This window comes from Rhipicephalus microplus, chromosome 3 (genome assembly GCF_043290135.1).
Source record: "Rhipicephalus microplus isolate Deutch F79 chromosome 3, USDA_Rmic, whole genome shotgun sequence".
Taxonomy (NCBI): domain Eukaryota; kingdom Metazoa; phylum Arthropoda; class Arachnida; order Ixodida; family Ixodidae; genus Rhipicephalus; species Rhipicephalus microplus.
Window position 1 is genome coordinate 175,854,110 of NC_134702.1, and position 22,532 is coordinate 175,876,641.

The window sequence follows — 22,532 nt, forward strand, 5'->3', positions numbered from 1 at the left end:
TTTATGCATTTCATGTCTAATTCGTTTGTCAGCAAGTTTTCGTACTTTAAGGAAGGTGGCACTGCAACTGGGAAGCGATGAGCTGGACTTACATTTCCGAAGTCAATCTTCTTTTGGGTGCGGGGATGGCACTGATGAAGTGCGCAGATTGTAGTTATGTCCAGCAGGCCTTCGTTGTTGTAAGGAGGATTTCGCTGTTGGGCTCCTGGCGAACGTGTTCGTAGGCAGTTCCGGGGTCCGCAATAGAGGGATGCGGTTTTGTAGATCGGCAGGCTTCCCTTTGAGGAGTGGTGTAGTGGTGCTGTCGTGTAGTGCTTTCGGTCTCGACATCCGCAATGGAGGGACGCGTGTTGGCTGTGCAAGAGACTTTTCCCCTATAGTAGCGGTGCGCTGTTGATGATCGTGAGGGGGTGCCTGTGGCTCTGGGAGCCACAGTTTCGCTGATCGTCGGGAACTCGTCTGTGATGTTGGGTGGGTGTGGGGCTCCTGGAGTATGTTGATATGCAGAGTTCTTGTCGTGGTTGTCTTGTTGTGTTGAACGGATATTGACGGGAGCTGTCAGCTCCCGTCAATATCCGTACACAATATATATATATATATCTACACGCCTTTATTAGGCCTGGAAGACATGGCCAAAAACAGTCACCTCCGAGCAGAGGCACAGAACCGACTCAAGAGCCTTATACACTAACGATGAAGATGAAGAACGCTAGGTGATGATAGTTTTGTACAGGTGATAAAGAAGCGTGCTTTAAATGCTCACACTAATTCCCCGCGCACGAGAGCGGCCATTGTGGCCGCAACTTAAAGATGCGGAGAACGACTTGCGAAAGGCTTCATACGCGAGACATGCACTATCTCGGTACCACGACAGCGCCGGTCACTTGGAGCAATTACAAGTTCAGCGCGATAATTAACGGACGAGGTCTGCTCTAAGACTGTGTATGGGCCGAGGAACTGAAACTGAATTTTGTCGCACAAGCCAGGAGTGCGAACTGGTGTCCGGAGTAGCACCTCGTCGCCGGGGTGGAAGGTCACAGTGGTGTGGGATGCGTCGTGCAGATTTTTATGGGTTTGTTGTCTCTCCTTAGTATTGAGTCTGGCGAGCTGGCGACAGTGATGGAGACGGGACACATATATCGTTCACAGGAGGATGCAGGTGGTGTAACCGCAGGGCTGTCAAGAACCAGACGTCCAGAAAGGAAGGTGGCGATCGGCCGTAGACAAGGTAGAATGGAGAGTAGCCAGTTGTGCGTCGTACTGCGGTATTATAAGCGAACGTTACGAACGGAAAAATCGCACCCTAGTTTGTGTGGTATGGCTCAATGTACATGGCTATCATGTCGGACAGAGTGCGATGAAAGCGCTCAGTGAGCCCGTTGGTTTGGGGGTGATAGCCGGAGGTTGTCTTGTGGCTGGTGCCGGAGGCTTTTAGATATTTTCAACAATTTGCGAAAGGAAAGCTTTTCCTCGGTCACTCAGGATGACACAAGGAGCACCGTGACGCAAGATCAAGGCTTCAAGCATACATGTAGCCACGTCAGACGCGGAGGCCAAATTCACGCAAGACGTTCCAGCCTAACGTGTCAAGTGGTCGATAGCTGTCACTATGCATCGATGGCCACTGGGAGTCGTGGGAAGGGTACCATATAGATCGATGCCAACGACTTCAAACGGTGTCGACGGACATGGAAGTGGTTGCAGCTCTCTGCATTGGGGTGATGTCGGAAGCTTTTGGCGCTGACAAAGGTAGTAGGAGGCGACGTACTTTGCTACGCTGGCGGACATCCCTGGCCAGTATAAACGACCTTTATGCGATCGTACGTTTCCTAGAAACCAAAGTAACCAGCAGTCAGGTTGTCGTGATAGGTCTTAAGGATATCGGCTCGAAGAGAGCGAGGCAGAACGGGTACCCAGCGTTGACCATGCGGGTGATAGATATGATGGTAAAAAACGCAGTTATCGTGCGCGAAATGCCTGAGCTATGGCCGAAGGCGGGCCATAGGCGGTTGCGATTTCACCTAAAAGCGATCTATGATGCGTCTACAGTAAGCGTCAGCGAGTTGATGCGTTATGATGGAGCCGTGGACATCAGGGGGGATCTTGCCAATGGAGGATAAAGACGAAACAGATGTGGAAAGACTGTCCAAGCGTTGATCGCTGAAGTTAGTAGCGGAAGCAGTGGACGGCGCGGTAGAAAGTGGGCAGCTAGAAAGCGCATTTGTGTCCTGGTGCTGTTCCCCACAGTTGTAGGTAATAGTAAAGTCGTATTCTTGAAGACGTATAATCCATCCACCAAGCGTCCTGACATATTCTTGAGTGTGGATAGCCAACACAAAGCATGATGGTCTGTAACTATGGTAAAATGACGGCCATGTATATAAGGTCAAAATTTCTGTACCGACCACACGACAGCTAAACACTCCTGTTCAATAATGGCGTAATGATTCTCGTCGTTCATCAGGACACGGCTTGCATACGCCACGACCCTTTCACGTAATGATTCTTCATGCTGCAGCAGAATACCTCCGATTCCGTGACCGCTAGCGTCAGTATGCAGGAGTATGGGTGCTGTTTCATCGAAATGGCGAAGTACTGGTTCAGATGTGAGGGAGTTTTCGAGATGCTAAAAACTAAAACGCAGGCAGGAGACTACTAAAAGCGAACACTGAAACTGAGTAATTTGTGCAAAGTTGCAGCTATGGAGGCAAAGTCCCGTATGAATCAGCGGAAGTATGAAGCCATGAAGCCATGCACAAGTCCTTGGTTCTTTCAGGACGAGAAAAATGAAGAACAGCCGATAGTTTATCGGGTTCAGTACGAATGCCACCCTTACTCACGACGTGCCCTAAGACCTTAATTGTATTGCTGGCAAAACGGCACTTTTCCGTGTTCAGCTGAAGGCCAGCCGTACCAAGGCACATGAGGACTTTGTCTAAATTATGTAAGTGTTGAGAGAAGGTTGACGAGAAAACAATGATGTCGTCCAAATAACACAGGCAAGTTTTCCACTTCGGGCGACGAAAAATGGTGTCAATCGGCGTTCGAATGTTGCGGGTGCGTTGCAGAGGCCGAAGGGCATCACATTGAGCTCGTGAAGTCCGTCTGGTGTCGAAAATTCCGTCTTGTCTTTATTGTCCTCATGCATCGGTATCTGCCAATATCCGAACATAGATCCAGAGTCGAGAAGTATTGATCTTCCTGTAGTGAATCCAAAGCGTCGTCTACACGTGGCATAGGGTATACATCCTTGCGCGAGACCTTGTTTAGCGCCCGGTAATCTACGCAGAAGCGCACAGAACCGTCTTTTTTTTCGAACTAGTATATACGACAGGTGATAACCAAGGGCTAGCACAGGGGCGTATTATGTTCCGTTTCAACACGTCATCAACGTTTTCTTCAATAACCTTCCGCTTATCTAGTGATACATGATATGGCCGATCACGAACTATTGACGTACGTTCAGTCTCGATGCGATGCGTAGTGACACACGTCTGTATGAATACGGGTGAATGGACGTCAAACAAAGCTTCGTGCTTAGTCAGCAAGGCAAACAGTTGTTGGGTCTGAGAAGGGGTCAGGTCAGAGCTGACGGTAGTTGTTTGAGGGTGAAGGTGGATAGGGAACGTGCAACAGGGGGATCTTCAAGAAAAGCGTCTTGAAAAGTTACTACAGAGAAAAGCTCCGGTGTAGTGACGCAAGGCAATGTTAAGCCCTTCGGAATCAGAATTCTTTCGGGCGTCGGGTTTGTTGCGCAAACGAATGCGAAGCCGTCGTCGAAACGTATCAGACCTGATGGGAAGGCTATTCCTCTGGTGAAACAACGTACGGAGAGTTGTACGAGCACATCGCCGTAATCAATGACATAAGACAGAAGTGTAACAATTCGCTGACTGTGCGAAGGTAGCTCAGTGTCTTCTGCCGCATAAAAACGAAGTGGTGCGCATCTGCATGAAGCGAATAGATGGTATCGTTCATGTGTAGGATGCGTTGCCGGTGGCTGATCGACGCGGACACCGTTGAAAAAAAAAAAGTCCCATCCTATTATTAGTTGTTGAGTACACGAACTAAGCGCTGCAAATTGCACATAACGGAGAAGTCCATCAATGTAGACACGAACAGTGCACATGGCGGAAGGTCGGATGGCGTCCCCTTGAGCATCGAGCAACGTAGGTTCATCGTAGGGCGTAGTAACTTTGCGGAGACGCGCACACAAATCTCTGTGAATGACTGAGAAACTAGCAATAGTGTCTATTAATGCTTCCACTCCTACGCCTTCCACCGAAACAGATATCATGTTATGAGGATGTTCTGGAGGATTTTTTCCACTTCGCTTAATGCAGCTTTTGCCCCAGAAGCTACGTAGTTTATAGTTTTCCGGGCGACGGTCGGCGAACTGAGAGGCTGGTCGAAGTGGCGACGTAGAGCGACGGACAGGGGACGGTGAGCGATGCCCGACACCACGGTAGCGAGGAGCCATTTCAGTAGTTACTGATGGCATGCAAAAGCTACTGTGAAGCGTAGCGTAAGGACGGTGCTGGAAAGTGGTTGCTGCGGCATAGTCATCCCATTCGTAAATGTCAAACCCACGACGCTCGTCTCACTGACGCTTGCGACAGACACGTGCGATGTGTCCGCGATATCCGCAATAGTAGCATGCAGGTCTCGTCGGGTGCCATGATTGATAGTAGGGTTGGATGTTTGGGCTGGGGACTATGGAAGCCAGGTGTACTGGCACTGGTTGTGAATAGTAAGTCTGGTTTTGCGTGCTAGGTGCCAGGGACGCCAGATGAACTGGTGTCGTCGTTGGCGGTATCGGTGGAACGTAGGTTGGAGTAACGGCGGCGACTTGCGCGTAAGTCAGTGGGGCTTTAGAGACGTGAGGGTCTGTGTACGCGTTACCAGTCATAGCCGCCAACTCCTCCTTGACGACGTCCCGTAAATTCGTACTCGGGGTGTGGGAAGGAAACTGACGCGCTGAAAAACCGAGCGACTGCAGTTCCTCTCGTATCATAGTGCGGATCATGGCTCGTAACGAGGGGTCGGCAATAGGGTTGTCAGGGATAGCTGCAGGAGAGTTGTCCAGCTGCAGCAGTGCGGATTCGAGCTCGTCCAGGCGCTGGCACATAGCTACGATGTCAGCAACGGTACTTGAGTCCTTTACGATCAAAGCGTTGAAGGCAACTGGCCCTATGCCTTTGAGCAGATGGCGCACTTTGCCTGTTTCGGTCATGGATGTATTGACGCGTCGACAGAGAGAGAGAGAGAACATCCTCTGTATACGAGGTAAAACACTCGCCTAGTAGTTGTTTGCGACTGGCTCGAACTGCCGGAGTAGCGAAGACTTGTCGCAGATGTTCTTTGAAGATGTTCCAGGTGGGAAAGTCGATCTGGTGGTCAAAAAACCAAGTCTTGGCCACGCCAGTAAGATAGAAAGAGACGTGGCGAAGCTTGTGCGGATCATCCCAACGGTTCGCTGCACTCACTATGTCATATTGGTGTAGCATATATATATATATATATATATATATATATATATATATATATATATTGTGGGCATTTAGTATACCAATCCTCTTCATCTGTACATTATCATCATTATCATGTATTGCTTATGCATCCTCATCGTTGTCACGCATCATCATCATCTTGGTTCGTGCATCTCCGCTGTCGGCTGCCGGTTCATCGGGCCTAATAAAGGTCTTCCAAACCAAGACTTCATACGTGGTGGAGCGTGCTGTTAGATCCCTCGTCATCCTCTCGACCACTCTACCCCCTGGAGCTACGTTCAGGTCGCCGCTTGGGCCAGGTGTCCGGAAATATGTCGCACCAAGAAGAGGTCGGTGCTGCAACCGTTCCCACTCCGCCACCGCGTGCCGCGCCTTTTCACGTCATTAACAGCCCCCAGCGTGAGCCCCATCCCTTCGCCGGTATGCGCGGGGAAGATGTGGAGGAATGGCTGGACGATTTCGAACGTGTCGGCGCTGCTAACCGGTGGGATAACACCTACAAACTCGCTTACGTGTCATTCTACCTCACGGGTGTCGCGAAGACGTGGTTCCTCAACCACTACATCGACATCCCCGACTGGTCCGCTTTCAAAGATCAGCTTCGGCATGTCTTTGGCACACCGACTGTTTGTTCGGCTCTCGCAAAGAATGCTCTCGCGGCTTGGAAACAGCACATCGGCGAGTCGTATACATCCTACATCGAGGATATCCTTTCACTTTGCCGCCGGGTTGAAACCCCAATGACAGAGTCAGACAAGGTACGCCAGCTTCTTAAGGGGATTGCACTCGTCGCATTCAATGCCCTTGCAATCCAGAATCCAGCTACTGTTGCTGACGTCGCGACAACCTGTCAGCGCCTCGAAGAACTCGAGTCTATGCGCCTACAACCGGACAGTGACGCGGCCCGTATTACGGCAGATCCAAACCTACGAGACACAATAAGTGTGATTATACGCGAAGAATTAGAATCAATCGGATTCACACTACCTCCATTGTGTCCCATGCAGTCTTCTTCAACGTCATTGCGGGATTTCATCAGGGAGGAGCTCACGTCCATGACCCACATGACCCACCTGCAGCCCACTGTCGCTCGTACTCTCCCATCGTTCTCGCATGCCGTCGCCGCACCATCAGGCACCGTCAGCTGGACGCCGCCGCCACCAACGTACGCGTCGGTTGCTGCCGCACCTCCCAGAAGCTTTCCCACGAGCTTTGCATCACCACCGCCTGAGCCATCATCTGCCCCTCTCTCTGCTCTCTCTCCCGGTGCATCTAACACAAGCTACTACCCTTCTTATCGATCGACTCGCCCTACGTGCTATTATTGTGGCTATCGTGGTCACATTTCACGCTTTTGCCGCAAGCGCCAGCAAGATGAGTGCCGAGGGTACGACATACGCGAACGAGACTATACCGCAGGAGCCTTGTACCAGGGCCGTCGTTATTCGTCACCGCCGCGTCGGTCTGCATCTCCGCCAGCATCCGGTGAACTGCGCAGTAGTCATCGATCAACCAGACGCCGTTCACCATCGCCCTACCGTCGCTCCTCTTCTCCTCTTCAGCCTGCTTCCCTCGCTTCTGATCGGCGTCCGGAAAACTAAGCGATGCAGTTTTTGGAGGACAAACTGCATTCCAACACAGTACTCCAATTCCTCCAGCGCGCCCTTACAATATGATTGCAGTCTCAGTTGAGGGAGTGGACGCTGATGCTTTGGTGGACACTGGGGCTGGGTTTTCTATTATTCATGCTGATTTGTGTACCCGTCTTCGAAAAGTCACGACGCCTTATGATGGACCAACACTGGTTACAGCCCAAGGAACAATGATTCGCCCTTCCACTCTCTGTACTGTCCGTGTGCTAATCGACGACATTCTTCATTATATACAATTCGCTGTGCTATCCCCGTGCTCCCACGAACTCATTTTAGGCTGGGACTTTCTTTCATCTGCTTCCGCGGCTATTTGTTGTGCACAACGTGTCGTCTATCTTACTGACACAGACCACTTGCTTAGTGACAAAACCTACAGGCCACTTCGACTGGTCGCTGCTGTAGACATCGAGTTACCCCCAAATGAACATCAATTAGTCACCGTTTTGTCCAACAACGTTGACTCTGGTGACATTTTGGTCACTCCATCGCCCCGTTGCCTCAATAAAGGCATAGCTCTTGCATCAGGTGTGGCTCGCTTCAACAATGGATCAGCTGTCCTCGCCGCTACGAACACCACACCAGATAAAATTGTACTGCCGCGGGGCACTACTGTCGCCTGCGTTGCCGATCTGGAGCCTGTGTGCGTCGTGCCTCTTACCCCTGCCTCCCCTAAAGGCCATCTTGGAGATCATACTGCTTCCTCGGCCTTTACAGCAGCCATCAACAAGGACTTGACAGTTTGACAGAAGCAGCAGCTGCTTGATTTGTTGCAAAAGCATGCAAACTCTTTCGACATTCATTCATCCAGCCTGGGTCAGACAACTGCTACAGCACATCGTATTCAGACCGACGGAACATTCATTGTGCATCGTCGTCCTTACCGCGTCTCCCTAGCCGAACGGAAAATCATTGAGGAAAACGTAGACGATATGCTGCAACGGGAGATAATCCGACCCTCAACCAGTCCTTGCTCGTCTCCAGTGGTTCTGGTGCGTAAAAAAGACGGTTCCGTACGATTTTGCGTTGATTACCGAGCACTCAATAAGAGCACTAGGAAGAGCGTATACCCCATGCCACGTATCGACGACGCCCTCGATTCCTTACAAGGTGCTGAATTCTTTTCAAGCCTCGACTTGCGTTCCGGCTATTGGCAAATCCCCATGCACGAAGATGACAAAGAAAAAACGGCGTTTGCAACCCCGGACGGCCTATACGAATTCAATGTTATGCCGTTTGGTCTATGCAATGCGCCCGCAACTTTTGAGCGCTTGATTGACACCGTGCTGCGTCGCCTGAATTGGGAGACTTGCCTATGCTACCTCGATGACATTGTTGTCTTTTCGTCGACGTTTCCTCAACATCTGCAACGCTTGGACGAGATCCTGACTTGCCTTGCGGGAGCTGGTCTTCAAATTAACACCAAGAAGTGCCATTTCGCCAGCAGATCTATCAAGGTCTTTGGTCATGTTGTGAGCAAGGACGGAATTCGTCCAGACCCTGAGAAAACTGCTGCGGTGCTTCGCTTCCCTCGCCCTGAGAAGCCGAAAGATTTGCGAAGTTTCCTTGGTCTCGCCTCTTACTTTCGGCGATTCATACAAAACTTTGCCTCCATAGCCGCACCACTCCATAAGCTACTTGCTTCTGGTACGCCCTTTCAGTGGTCTCAGGAATGTGAATCGGCTTTCGACAGGTTGAAGAGTGCCCTCACGACCAATCCTGTACTTTCTCATTTTCACGATGGTGCACCGACCTTCCTCCATACGGACGCTAGCGGCCACGGTTTAGGAGCCGTCCTCCTCCAGCAAGACAACTCTTCGCGAGAGCGAGTCGTTGCGTACGTCAGCCGCGTCCTCTCCGCAGCCGAGAGGAACTACACGATCACCGAGAAGGAGTGCCTCGCCGTCGTTTGGTCAGTGCAGAAATTTTGTCCCTATCTTCACGGCCGCCATTTCACAATTGTGACCGACTACCACGCTCTAGGTTGGCTTTCGACACTCAAGAACTTGTCGGGACGCCTCGGCCGCTGGATTCTACGCCTACAAGAGTATGATTTTGCCATCGTATACAAGTGTGGCAGGAAACATAGTGACGCCGACGCTCTTTCTCGCTGCCCACTGCCAGCGACTCCATTCGGGGTTTCCGCAATCAATTCGCACAACACGCCATCGGAGTCCACGTCTACGGCGGTTTCCTCTGTCGCATCTATGGACCAGCTGCCTTCGGACGACCCGCACGATTTTTCTTCTCGACAGCTGGCTGACCCATACTGTCGACGTATTATAGGCTACCTTACTGGCAGTTCCCCTCCACCTAATGCGAGGCTCCGTCGCCAACTCTCGCAGTTTAAGCTGGACAACTCGGTGCTCTACCGCAAAATTTACCATCCTGACGGTCAGCGCTGGGTTCCCGTTCTACCCCGATCGCTTCGGTCCGAAGTCCTCAGAGCACTTCATGACCATCCGACGGCTGGTCACCTTGGTTACCACAAAACCTATGATCGCCTTCGAAGTCGGTTTTATTGGCCAGGTATTACCACTAGTGTAGCTCGGTACGTTGGATCCTGCACTACCTGCCAATGTAGAAAACTACCCACATCTGCTCCAGCCAGTACACTACAGCCTCATCCATGCCCAGCCACACCATTCGAAGTACTAGGCATCGATCTTTATGGCCCCCTTCCAGTCAGTGCTGCTGGAAACCGATGGATAGTAACAGCCGTTGACCATTTGACGCGCTACGCCGAGACGGCATCTGTCACTACCGGTTCAGCTTCTGAAATTGCCGACTTCATCCTCCGAGCCATTAAACTGCGTCATGGTGCTCCACGTGTATTGCTCAGCGACCGTGAAAGGGCCTTCCTTTCACAACTAGTGAACAAACTTCTTCGCGCCTCTGGCACAACTCACAAGACTGCCGCTAGTTATCATCCCCAAACTAACGGCCTCACTGAGCGATTCCACAGCACTCTTGCTGACATGATCGCCGCCTACATTCAACCAGACCACAAGAACTGGGATGTAGTTCTACCATTCGTCACTTTCGCCTACAATACGGCTATTCAGCGGACAACCGGCTACTCACCATTTTACCTAGTTTATGGACGCTCCCCTACTTCTTTGCTGGACGTCTCCTTCTTTACCTGCCATGCGGATTCCTCTCCATCCTCTTCAGAGGAATACGTTCTGCGGCTCGCAGAGAGCCGCCAACGTGCTCGTATAAACACTGAAGCCCGACAGCAAGACAGAAAGCTGGTTTATGATGAATCGCATCGTGTTGTATCCTTTCAACCTGGAGACGAAGTGCTCCTTTTGACGCCTATTCGCACACCTGGTTTGTGCGACAATTTCCAGCCACGATTTATCGGGCCGTACACAGTTCTTGAAGAAACTTCACCAGTAAATTATCGCGTGACGCCACTTGTAGCCCCAGCAGATCGCCGTTATCGAACTACTGAAGTCGTCCATGTCTCCCGTATGAAGCCCTTCATGCGACGTTCTTTGTCCCCTTGACTTGCCGCGGCCAGGCTGGCCGCTCTCACGTGGGGGGAATCAGTGTGGGCATTTAGTATACCAATCCTCTTTATTTGTACATTATCATCATTATCATGTATTGCTTATGCATCCTCATCGTTGTCACGTATCATCATCATCTTGGTTCGTGCATCTCCGCTGTCGGCTGCCGGTTCCTCGGGCCTAATAAAGGTCTTCCAAACCTAGACTTCATAATATATGCATATTGCGTAGATACTTCTAATATTTTTTTCCTTCATGCTGTCTGTTATTTGCCTTGTCGCCGTGGTAACCATTGCTTTGGGGTCACTCAGGCATAAAGCAATTGGATGCGCTCGGACATGAGCCACGTAGGCTCAAAGTCAGATAAATAAACGAGAGGGGACTTGCGAACGTTGCACTCATTTGAGTGCAGCACTTCACACAATATCTTGCGCTATTGTTCATCTGTCACCAGGCAGCTATATCCGACGTCAACTGGTCCTTCGGACAAAATTCGTTCGGTTACAACGACTTCCCGTCACTTTAGCACTCGGTCACATGTTGCTGCATGCCGAGCTCTTTCCTTGCACCTTGTTTTTCATTACTACGTGCGTGCTAGTCACGGCAAAAGGTATTCACAACTGCTCGTAACGTCGCTAGGACGATATTGACTTCATATGAAACATGGCACAGACATTAATGTGTTCAATTCACTCCTTCCCGATGCGGCAGCGCGTGCTCCCTTCCCAAGTGGAAAGTTCGCGAGGCATTTCATGATATCGGATGCTTCCATCCTGGCCATGGCAGTTTTACCGGCCCTTATCAAATACCTCCCAAAAGGGGACAGGAGCAGCTAAAGAAATCAAAGGCGGCTTCCAACGTCATACTCCGGAGCCACGGAACACCACCGGCGTGCTTCGCAGAAACGAAGCAGAATCTAGCAATACAGAGCTTTGATTTTCTTGGTATCGGTGAATTTCTTTCCATTTATCTCAATTCGGACGACTCCTTGCTCTCTTCTCGTCACTCTGGAGGACACCCCTCCCCCCCCCCCCTCTTCCGCGCCGCCGCCGATCCGATGAGCCCCGCGCCGGTCACGCGCCGCCGCCGGTGGTTAAAACACCGGCGCACCGATCTACCCTGCGGCTGTCAGATAAGTGAACTGTTCGATATATCTGTTAGTCAAAAAAGTTGATTTTTTGTGCTTCTCATTCGTGTATTTGCCAGCCATCAAAGCGCGTCTCTATTAGAAGTGTTAGGCCGTTTTATTTGTTCCACTAGCTTCTCCGCTCTGCAGTACAACACTGTTGAACATTGCATGGGCTGTTCGCATATACAGACGCTGGCATAAATGCACCTAGGACGTTGTTTTCGTGGAAAAATTCCAAGATATTTAATGTCTTCATTCAATCATAGTAGTACACTTCGGGGATAGTCAAGAAGCTAAGCTTATTGCTAACAACAATCCTGCTCGGCTCCCTCATCGTTAATTGGCATTCATGCTCACTGAACCCCATACTGCAGCATACATGGTTGCAGTAGAGAAGCGCTTGCTTCGTGAACCTTTTTGTTTGACTCCCGAAGCTTAGACGCTGGGCTCGGTACAGTGCTAGTGCCGTTTTGCCTTGCCCACAAGTGTCCAAAGTCCACCAAGGTGACCGAGGTTTTGTTTCTGAGACACAAGCATAATCTAACCCGCTGCACAAATGTGACAAAATATTCGTCTCTACTGTGTGAACCTACTGCGAGTTCACCGGAATTTTCCTTATGCTGGTTCTATATTTTTTTAATGCATGATTTTTCAGTAGGACTTCTAAAAGAATTCCTTCCTCCTTCCTGGTATTTTATATCTGTTTTTCTTTTCAGGCACTACCTGGAGTAGTGGTGCAGTGGCATTTGACAAGGAAGAACAGCATGCTTGGAAAGCTTGTTTAGAGAAGTATTGCCGATTTCACGAAATGATCTGCTAATTATAAATCTAATACAGGCCTAATTTCGAATGAATCTTTTTTCGTGTATAATATAAGAGGCGCTCCTACATTGCAGTCCTCAAATGCCTATTATTTGTATTTCAAGGCCAAGAGTTCTCAACTGAGAAATAGGCCGATATAGTTTCAATACACTAATACAGCACTAAGAGACAAATAGAATGCCATTAGACATATAGAGGACCAATACGCCAATAAACCAACCCGAAACAGGCCAATAGAGTGCCAAGAGACAGATACACCAAAAAACAAATAGAGGTCTAATAGACAATATGATGCCAATAGACCAATACATTCAGTAATTTAATAATGATTGATTGATTGATATGTGGAGTTGAACGTCCCAAAACCACCACATCATTATGAAAGACGCCATAGTGGAAGGCTCCGGAAATTTTGACCAACTGGAGTTCTTTAATGTGCACCCTAATTTGATGATTTGTGGGGTTTAACGTCCCAAAACCACCATATGATTATGAGAGACGCCGTAGTGGAGGACTCCAAAAATTTTGACCACCTGGGGTTCTTTAACGTGCACCCAAATCTGAGCACACGGGCCTACAACATTTCCGCCTCCATCGGAAATGCAGCCCACCCTAATTTGAGCACAGGGGCCTACAGCATTTTCGCCTCCATCAAAAATGCATCCCTCGCTGCCAGAAATCGATGCCGCGACCTGCGGGTCAGCAGCCGAGTACCTTAGCCACTAGACCACCGCGGCGAGGCCAATAATCCGTTAGGCTATTTTTTTTTCTATAGGTGATTTTTGCTAGGGAGTCCTAGTAGGATAGTTTTATGCACAGCTCTGACTTGTCTGCGTCATATTTCTTTATAATAAAGTGCAATTGCTGAAAAGCCACATTGATTATGATTGCTCATGTTAACAAAAAGTTATTTTGCACGCTATATTGTTACGTGATTTCGTCTGACTGAAAGAGGGCATAGTGGGGCATACCCAAGAAAGGTGCCTCGGACTGAGAGTAAAGAAGTGGACGTTGTGAGTGAGCTGCGTTGTGTCTGCGGACCGACAACTGTTATTTTCCACGTAACATTTTGGTGCAAGTGCTGGGTGCTCTTCTGACAACGGAGCTACGCAGTGGACGCCTCCTTAAGTCTGCTACCATGGCTCCGGGTGAGGATACGGCTTCGCCACCTACCTCAGCAACGACAGCAACCCGGTACGTCGCCCTAACGCAACCCCGTGATCCCGGTACCTTTACTGGAGAGGACAACGTGAATGTGGACAAGTGGCTTAGCATGTACGAGCGCATCAGCAAGCAATATGGCTGGGACCCAACCGTTATGCTTGCGAATGTCATTTTCTATCTTGACAAGACCCCTCGCACCTGGTTTGAGACCCACGAGCACGAAATCACAAGCTGGGAAATGTTTAAACAAGAGCTCCGCGACCTTTTTGGCAACCCGTTTGGTCAACAACTTGATGCCCGAAAGCAATTGGCTGTCCGTACACAGACGTCCACTGAGCCCTACTTGACTTATATTCAAGACGTCTTAGCGTTGTGTCAAAGGGCCGATCCCAACATGACTGAGGCCGACAAGATTTCGCACGTGTTAAAAGGAATCGCCGACGATGCGTTCAGTCTACTTGTATTCACCAACGTAACGACCATGGACGCCGTGATCAAAGAGTGCCGCCGTCTCGAGCAGGCGAAGAGTCGACGCATTTTGCAGCAGTTTCAGCGCCTACCCAACACCGCGGCAACGTCGTCTTGCGAAGCCACTTCTTGTCGTCCGTCTACAACCGACGACGTGACGCGCATCGTCCGACGTGAACTCGAGGCCGCTTACCCGGCTGCCAACAAACCGACGTTGCCCGACGCCTCAACGCCAGCTGTCGCCTTGATCCAGGCTGTTGTCCGCCAGGAATTTGCTAACCTTGGCATCCTGTCCACTGCATCCACACTGGATAATACTGGCCCCTCGATAGCTTCTGTGGACATGAGACGTCGCCGTCCGTACTCTATCCGAACCAGGAACCCGTCTGAATGGCGAACAGCTGATGATAAGCCAATTTGCTTCCGCTGTGGTCGCGCAGGACACATCGCTCGTTACTGCCGCAGCCAATGGCCATCTATGTCTTCTGGCTCGTACTCCGCTTACAGTAACTCATTCCGTCCACCAAACCACCGTTATCCGACCTGCACCGAGTCTACAGCATTTACTGCCCCTGAGGACTACGGCCACTTTGCCCCGTCGTCGCCACCGCCTCAAAGCCGCCCTTCTCGTTCAAACACGCGTCGCCGCTCTCCCTCGCCATCGTTCAACCGCCGCGCGTCCCCGGAAAACTAGGCTGCGCAGCTTCTGGAGGTGAAGCTGCCCTGTCGACCTTACCCAAAAATCCTCTGTTGCCCTTACGTTTGAACCGGAACACCCTAGAAGTATATGTTGATGGTACACCTGTTGAAGCTTTGATAGATACGGGCGCTCACGTCTGTATTATGAGTTCGCGTTTTCGTCGTCGCATGAAGAAGGTCCTCACGCCCCCCCTTGACCAGTGTCGTCCAAGTTGCAGATGGTGCAAAAGTCCCTGTCGTCGGTATGTGCACAGCTCAACTTACCGTAGCCAGTCATCAAGTGGTCGTCCTTTTTACCGTGCTTGAAACATGTCCCCACGACCTCATACTAGGCCTCGATTTTCTTGCCGCCAATTCTGCTCTGATTGATTGCTCCGCTGGTGTGCTCCGCCTTGAACTGCCACAAATCAGTGCCGCCCCGTACCAACCTACATGCCGATTACAATGCAGCGATTTTGTTCGCCTGCCCTCGAAAACTGTGACGTACGTCGATTTTCTGTGCTCACCAGCTGTGCCCGACGGTGACTATTACGCTACGCCTCTCACCGACGTACTCCTTGCGCACAATGTTGCAGTGCCCTATACGGTGCTCAGCATCACAGATAACAAAACTTGTCTACCTCTTGTCAATTTCGGCTACATGAATCATGTGCTTCCACAAGGCATTTCTGTGGCCCACCTGTGTCCGTTGCTCGATTCACAAATTGAAGTGCTTGCCTTAGACACACTTGCTTCACCGCAGCGCACATCACTCGCAACACATTCGGGCAGCCGTCAAATTGTAGACATGATCGCCACAGATCTTCCGCCTCCGCAAGTTGAAGCCCTACAACATCTTCTCGAGGCCTACCAGGATATTTTCGATTTTGGTGACCGACCTCTTGGACAGACGTCCTTTGTCCAGCATCGCATACACACAGGTGATGCCAACCCTGTTCACCGCCGTCCCTACAGAGTGTCTGCTTTTGAGCGGAGCATAATTCAGAAGGAGGTGAACAAGATGCTAGCGAAGGACATTATTGAACCATCCTCCAGTCCCTGGGCATCCCCGGTGGTATTAGTTAAAAAGAAGGACGGATCGTGGCGATTTTGTGTGGACTATCGCCACCTTAACAACATCACCAAGAAAGACGCATACCCTCTGCCCCGCATTGATGACGCCCTTGATTGCCTCCATGGTGCCGCCTACTTTTCTTCCATCGATCTTCGTTCTGGTTATTGGCAGATTGCCGTGGACCCCATGGACCGAGAGAAGACGGCTTTTGTAACACCCGATGGCCTCTATCAATTCAAAGTCATGCCTTTCGGCTTATGTAATGCCCCCGCCACCTTTGAACGAATGATGGACTCCCTGCTCCATGGATTCAAGTGGTCTACGTGTCTTTGTTATCTGGATGACGTGATTGTGTTTGCTCCCACTTTTGAAGCGCACCTTGAGAGACTGTCAAAAATTCTTGATGTATTCCGTCTCGCCGGCCTTCAGCTGAATTCATCTAAGTGCCGGTTTGGTCGCCGTCGCATTACAATACTTGGACATATTGTTGACGCTTACGGTGTACAGCCTGACTCAGAAAAAGTTCGAGCTGTGAAGGACTTTCCTGTGCCGAAAACCGCCAAAGATGTCCGCAGCTTTGTGGGGCTCTGCTCCTATTTTCGGCGGTTCATCAAGAACTTCGCGGAAATCGCTCGGCCCCTAACAGATTTACTCAAACCGGATGAGACGTTTACCTGGGGTCCCTCGCAAGCAGCAGCATTTTCCGACCTGACCACTTGGCTCACTTCTTCTCCTGTGCTGGCTCACTTCGACCATACGGCACCGACGGAAGTGCGCACCGATGCCAGCGGTTACGGAATAGGCGCTGTGTTGGCTCAGCGACAACGTGGGCAGCATCGCGTGATAGCTTATGCCAGCAGGCTGCTGTCCACCTCGGAGCGTAATTATTCCATCACAGAGCGCGAATGCCTAGCGCTGGTGTGGGCAGTCGCGAAATTTCGCCCTTACTTATACGGCCGACCATTTATAGTTCTTACCGACCACCACGCTCTCTGCTGGCTCGCCTCCCTCAAAGATCCCACAGGTCGTCTCGCCCGCTGGGCACTCCGCCTCCAGGAGTATTCTTACACCGTAGTGTACAAATCAGGAAAACTGCACAAAGATGTGGATTGTCTGTCACGCTACCCTGTGGCCGACTGCGATCCTACGAGCACTGATTCTGTGGGCTGCGTCCTTTCCACCTCCCAGCTGCTTCATCTCGGGGACGAGCAGCGTCGCGATCCGGATATCAGCCGCCTAATACAACAGCTCGAATCTTCACCGCAAGACGCTTCCGTTCGCATGTTTACCTTAAAGGACGACACCTTATATCGGCGTAATTTATCGCCCCATGGTCACGACCTACTTTTGGTCATACCAAAGCACCTGCGTTCTACAGTCCTACGCGAGCTCCATGACGCGCCAACCGCGGGTCACCTTGGTGTCTCTCGCACATATGACCGTGTACGCCGCCGCTTCTACTGGCCTGGCCTTTCACGTTCTGTACGTCGCTATGTCAACGCTTGTGAAATTTGCCAGCGTCGCAAAAAGCCGTCGAGACTACCTTCCGGATACCTTCAGCCCATCGACATCCCATCGGAGCCATTCTTCCGTGTTGGTTTGGACCTTCTCGGTCCCTTCCCAACATCCGCCTCCGGAAACAAGTGGGTCGCGGTGGCTACGGATTACGCGACCCGTTATGCAGTTACGCGAGCCATGCCAACAAGCTGCGCTACAGACGTCGCTGATTTTCTACTACGCGATCTCATTTTAGTGTATGGAGCCCCTCGTCAACTGCTGACAGACCAAGGCCGTACGTTCCTTTCGAAAGTGGTTGACGATATCCTGCGTTCCTGCTCTACCCAACATAAGCTCACGACATCGTACCACCCCCAGACAAACGGGCTTACAGAACGTTTAAACCGCACCTTGACAGACATGCTATCGAAACACGTCTCGGCCGACCATCGTGATTGGGACCTTGCACTACCCTACGTGACGTTCGCATACAATTCCTCCCGGCATGACACTGCCGGGTACTCGCCATTTTACCTTCTGTTTGGACGCGAACCAACATTGCCGTTGGATACCTTCCTGCCAGCCGCTGCGCAGTATACTTCTGAATATGCACGCGACGCTATTACCCGAGCTGACCATGCTCGTCAGCTTGCCCGCAGCAGATTAATGGCGTCCCAAGACTCGCAGAAGCATCGTTACGACGAGCGGCATCGCGACGAACACTTTCCAACAGGCTCCCTCGTTCTTCTTTGGTCCCCTACGCGACATGCAGGCCTGTCAGAAAAACTTCTCTCTCGTTTCACGGGCCCATACCGCGTGCTTAGACGAGTGACCGACACTACATATGAAATTGTCCCTGATAGTCCATCAACCTCTTCCGCTCTGCTGTCAAGGGACATCGTCCACGTATCAAGGCTCAAGCGTTACCACACTGCTCCTGCTGTGGCCCCGTAAACTCGCCGGGTCGGCGCTTTTGCCGCCGGGGGTCGTGTTACGTGATTTCGTCTGACTGAAAGAGGGCATAGTGGGGCATACCCAAGAAAGGTGCCTCGGACTGAGAGTAAAGAAGTGGACGTTGTGAGTGAGCTGCGTTGTGTCTGCGGACCGACAACTGTTATTTTCCACGTAACAATATATAGCTGTGTCAAGTCCATTCTGCATGCTCGAGGCCTGTGACAATGAGCACAACAAACATAGATCTTCAACAGCATGTCGACTACGAAATGTTTCCAGAGGCCGAGAATGGGAAATTATTCAGAGCTCAAAGGCAAATTGCTAACTAGCTTGAACAACTCTATGCACATCCAACTCATCTAGCCTTAGATATGCATGCAATTGATGAGTATTCAGATGTGATTTTAAAGCAGAGAAAACTGCACCCAGTATGAAACCTCGCTTCTTCGAAAAATGACGAAGAATGGCACAGTGAATGCCTGCCTACTACACAATTATTAATGGCGTAGTGGGTACCCTGCAAGTGCGCTTGCAGCGGCCACCCTAAGAGTGTCGAAAAAAGTCTCTTAAAGGCCACTATTCTAGCTTTCGCTGTGACAGTGCTGCGCGTTCAGTGCAGGCCTGGCGTTTTTTTTTCTTCCTGATCTTTGAAATAGGGGCACGCCAGTTTTATATTAAAAAGCTGGTACTTTTCATTCATATTGGCACATTTTTATTAGAACCTGAGAGTACTGAGTATGCATTAGATTTATTTAAGTTTTTTTTTTGTTTCTGACTATACTACGTAAGCATACAATGTGAGATTGGTGTTGAATTGCTGAACATTATTGAGGTTTTTGATACATCATTTCTATGAGAACTTCTCTGGGATGGAACTGATTTGTCATAAAATGTGGGCTGTCGCACAACTTGCAGCATTCAACTCGAGGTTCCCCAATAAGAGGTTCCCCAAGGCATCAAGAACACGTGCTTACGAATGCACCCCTGCAGGAACGGCGTCAGTGGTGTTCGCGATGTGCTGCAGACAACTAGGAATGATCGGCCTCATGTTGAAGCAAATGCTACCTGTCGCTAGAGATATTTGCGCATTTTCTGAGTGTACACACGCATCACAGGGGGCCGGACAAATATTTATCTCTTCTGCCAGACCCTTTACGTTCTGCGTCATCGTTCCCACACGTTCCATGCAAGAAAGCCACAATTCATTCCGCGCTTTTCTGGCATAGGCAGCACTCTTCATGTGACGCCAATTTGCAAATTTTTATTTTATTTATTTATTTAGTACATACTGCAGACCACGTCGTGATTCTTGCAGGACGGGCGTACATAATTGTAAACAAAACTAAAAACATACAAATATATATCTATATACATACATATATACACACACATACACACACATATACATTATATATACACATATATACATACATACATATATATACACATACATATATACATACAATATACACACACATATATATACACACTAATATATAAATGCCTGTACAAACATATTCAAAAGAACTTAACTAAATTGTGACTGAATGCACATAAAAAAAGGTACAGAATTGAACATGTCACCCATCGTCACAAGTTCTACGGTGTGGGCAGAGAATTCCATTCTGAAATGGTTCGTGGAAAAAAGGAAAACTTATACGTGTCTGTCTTAGCATAGATAAGTGTTAATGCATCAGAGCGATGGTGCCGTGTTTGCCTTGTGGAAAGAGGGCTTACATAAAGCGAAGAGTTAAGGGTGAATTTGTGGTCAATTATATTATGTAAAAAATCCAAGCGGTACTTCTGTCTTCTTGATTCAAGAGAAGGAACCTCATTAGCTAACATTAGCTGTGACGGTGAGTCCGAACGTTTGTATTTAGAATAAATAAAACGAACCGACTTTCTTTGTATTCTCTCAAGTTTGTTGATATTGAGCTTAGTATACGGGTCTCATGCTACGCAGGCATATTGTAGTTTTGGGCGGATATAGGTTAGGTAGGCGAGTAACTTAACGTTTGAAGGAGAATTTCTTAGTTTGTGTCGCAGGTAAGCTAGTTTGCGGAATGCAGCAGAGCATGTGTTCTTAACATGAAGTTTCCAAGATAAATTGGCAGTGAAGGTTACGCCAAGGTATTTATAGCCATCAACTTGTTTTAATGGGACAGACCCCATTTTGTACACGTGATCGAGAGGATTCTTTTTATGCGTTATGCGAAGAGAGACTGTTTTGTCGGTATTTGCAGCCATGCCCCATTTTTCGCACCACAAGGATATGTTATTCAAGCTGAAATCTAGTGCCTTCTGATCATCCACAGATTTAATTGTACGAAACACAACACAGTCGTCTGCAAATAGTCTTATTTGTGTTCTAGGTGTGACGACGGTGATGATGTCATTAATATATAAAAGAAAGAGTATTGGACCCAAGACACTACCCTGGGGTACACCTGAATTAACTGGTAGACAGCCCGAGTTGTGTCCATCAGCTGAAACATACTTTTTACGGTTATTCAGATAGTCTGCGATCCAGGAAATTAAGATATCAGGAAGCTTAATGTTTCTTAGCTTTAGAAATAATTTTTCAAGAATGACCCTATCGAAAGCTTTACTAAAATCTAAAAATACAGCATCGATTTGACCGTTAGCATCCAAAGCTTTAGCAAATGAATCGATTACTATAACTAATTGTGTGATAGTCGAGCAGCCTTTTCTAAAGCCATGTTGACAAGTGGTTAGTATCGACTTTTCTTCTAAGAATTCATTATTGCGACTTGCAATTATGTACTCGAAAATTTTGCAGCATTATTACGTCAGTGATATGGGGCTGTAATTCTGTATTAACGATCGATCGCCTTTCTTAAAGACTGGGACAACTCGAGCCATTCTCCAATCACTAGGTACTTTTGCACATAGCAAAGATTCTCTGAATAACACAACCAAGAATTTAGCAATAGTTTTGGCGTATCGCCTAAGGAACACATTTGGGATGTCGTCAGGGCCAGGAGTTGTTTTGATTTTTAAGTTTAACAACATAGACACAATTCCTTTGTATGAGATGAAGTTCGCCGCGTTTAAACACTACAGAGTCTAAAGATAACCCTGAACTACCACTTGTAAATACGCTATGAAAATAATCGTTAAAATGTTGTGCGATAACATTCAAGTTGTTAATAATGGTTCCACTAATTGCGATTTCCGTGACAGACCTCTTGCTTTCGCTTAGGTATTCCCAAAGCTTATCCGGCGCGTTCTTTATAAAGTTCGGCAATGTTGCAGTGAAATATAGGTCTTTCGAATCACGTACAGCGCATGCTAGCTTGTCTTGTAGTTCACTGATAACATTTGTACGCGCACTAATAATCCCCGTACGCGTATGTTTCTTCTTTATTCGTTTGATTTTGGGCTTCAATTGAACTATGCCACGCGTCATCCATGGCATACTTTTATTGACTTTTTTAGATTTCGTAGGTATGAATGTATCTATGTAATGCTTGCACATTGTAGTAAAGGTTTCGCACAGAGCACTCACTTCACCGCCACTATCAGCAAACCCATAAGACAGGCTTCCATGTAGTCAATGACGCCGGCGTCATCAGCTCTCGAATAATTTTCAATAGATATGGTTTTGGGAATTTGGCGAACAGCAATCTTGACAATGGGTACAGAAACTGCAACAAGGAAATGATCTGACAAACCATCCTCAATTCACACAATATGCTCAGTAAATGCACGGATTAAAAATAAACATCTAATACAGAACAGAATGACCCTTGCACACGCGTGGGTTCAATAACCACTTGGATTAGATCATGTGTCAGCATAATCTCGAAAATAATGTTAGCGTTTTCATCACTCTTATTGTTTGCTTGGAGGAGCTCCCAATTGACACCAGGCAGGTTAAGATCACCAATCAATAAAATTTTCTTATTCTGATAAGAAGACGTGTGCCCTTGAAGTTTAATCAAATAATCTGGAGTAGCGTTAGGTGGCCTGTAGCATGCGTACAACATGAAGCAATGGCCCCAGCATGATAACTTGACGCAAAAGCACTCCAGGTCGGGAGTGTCACCG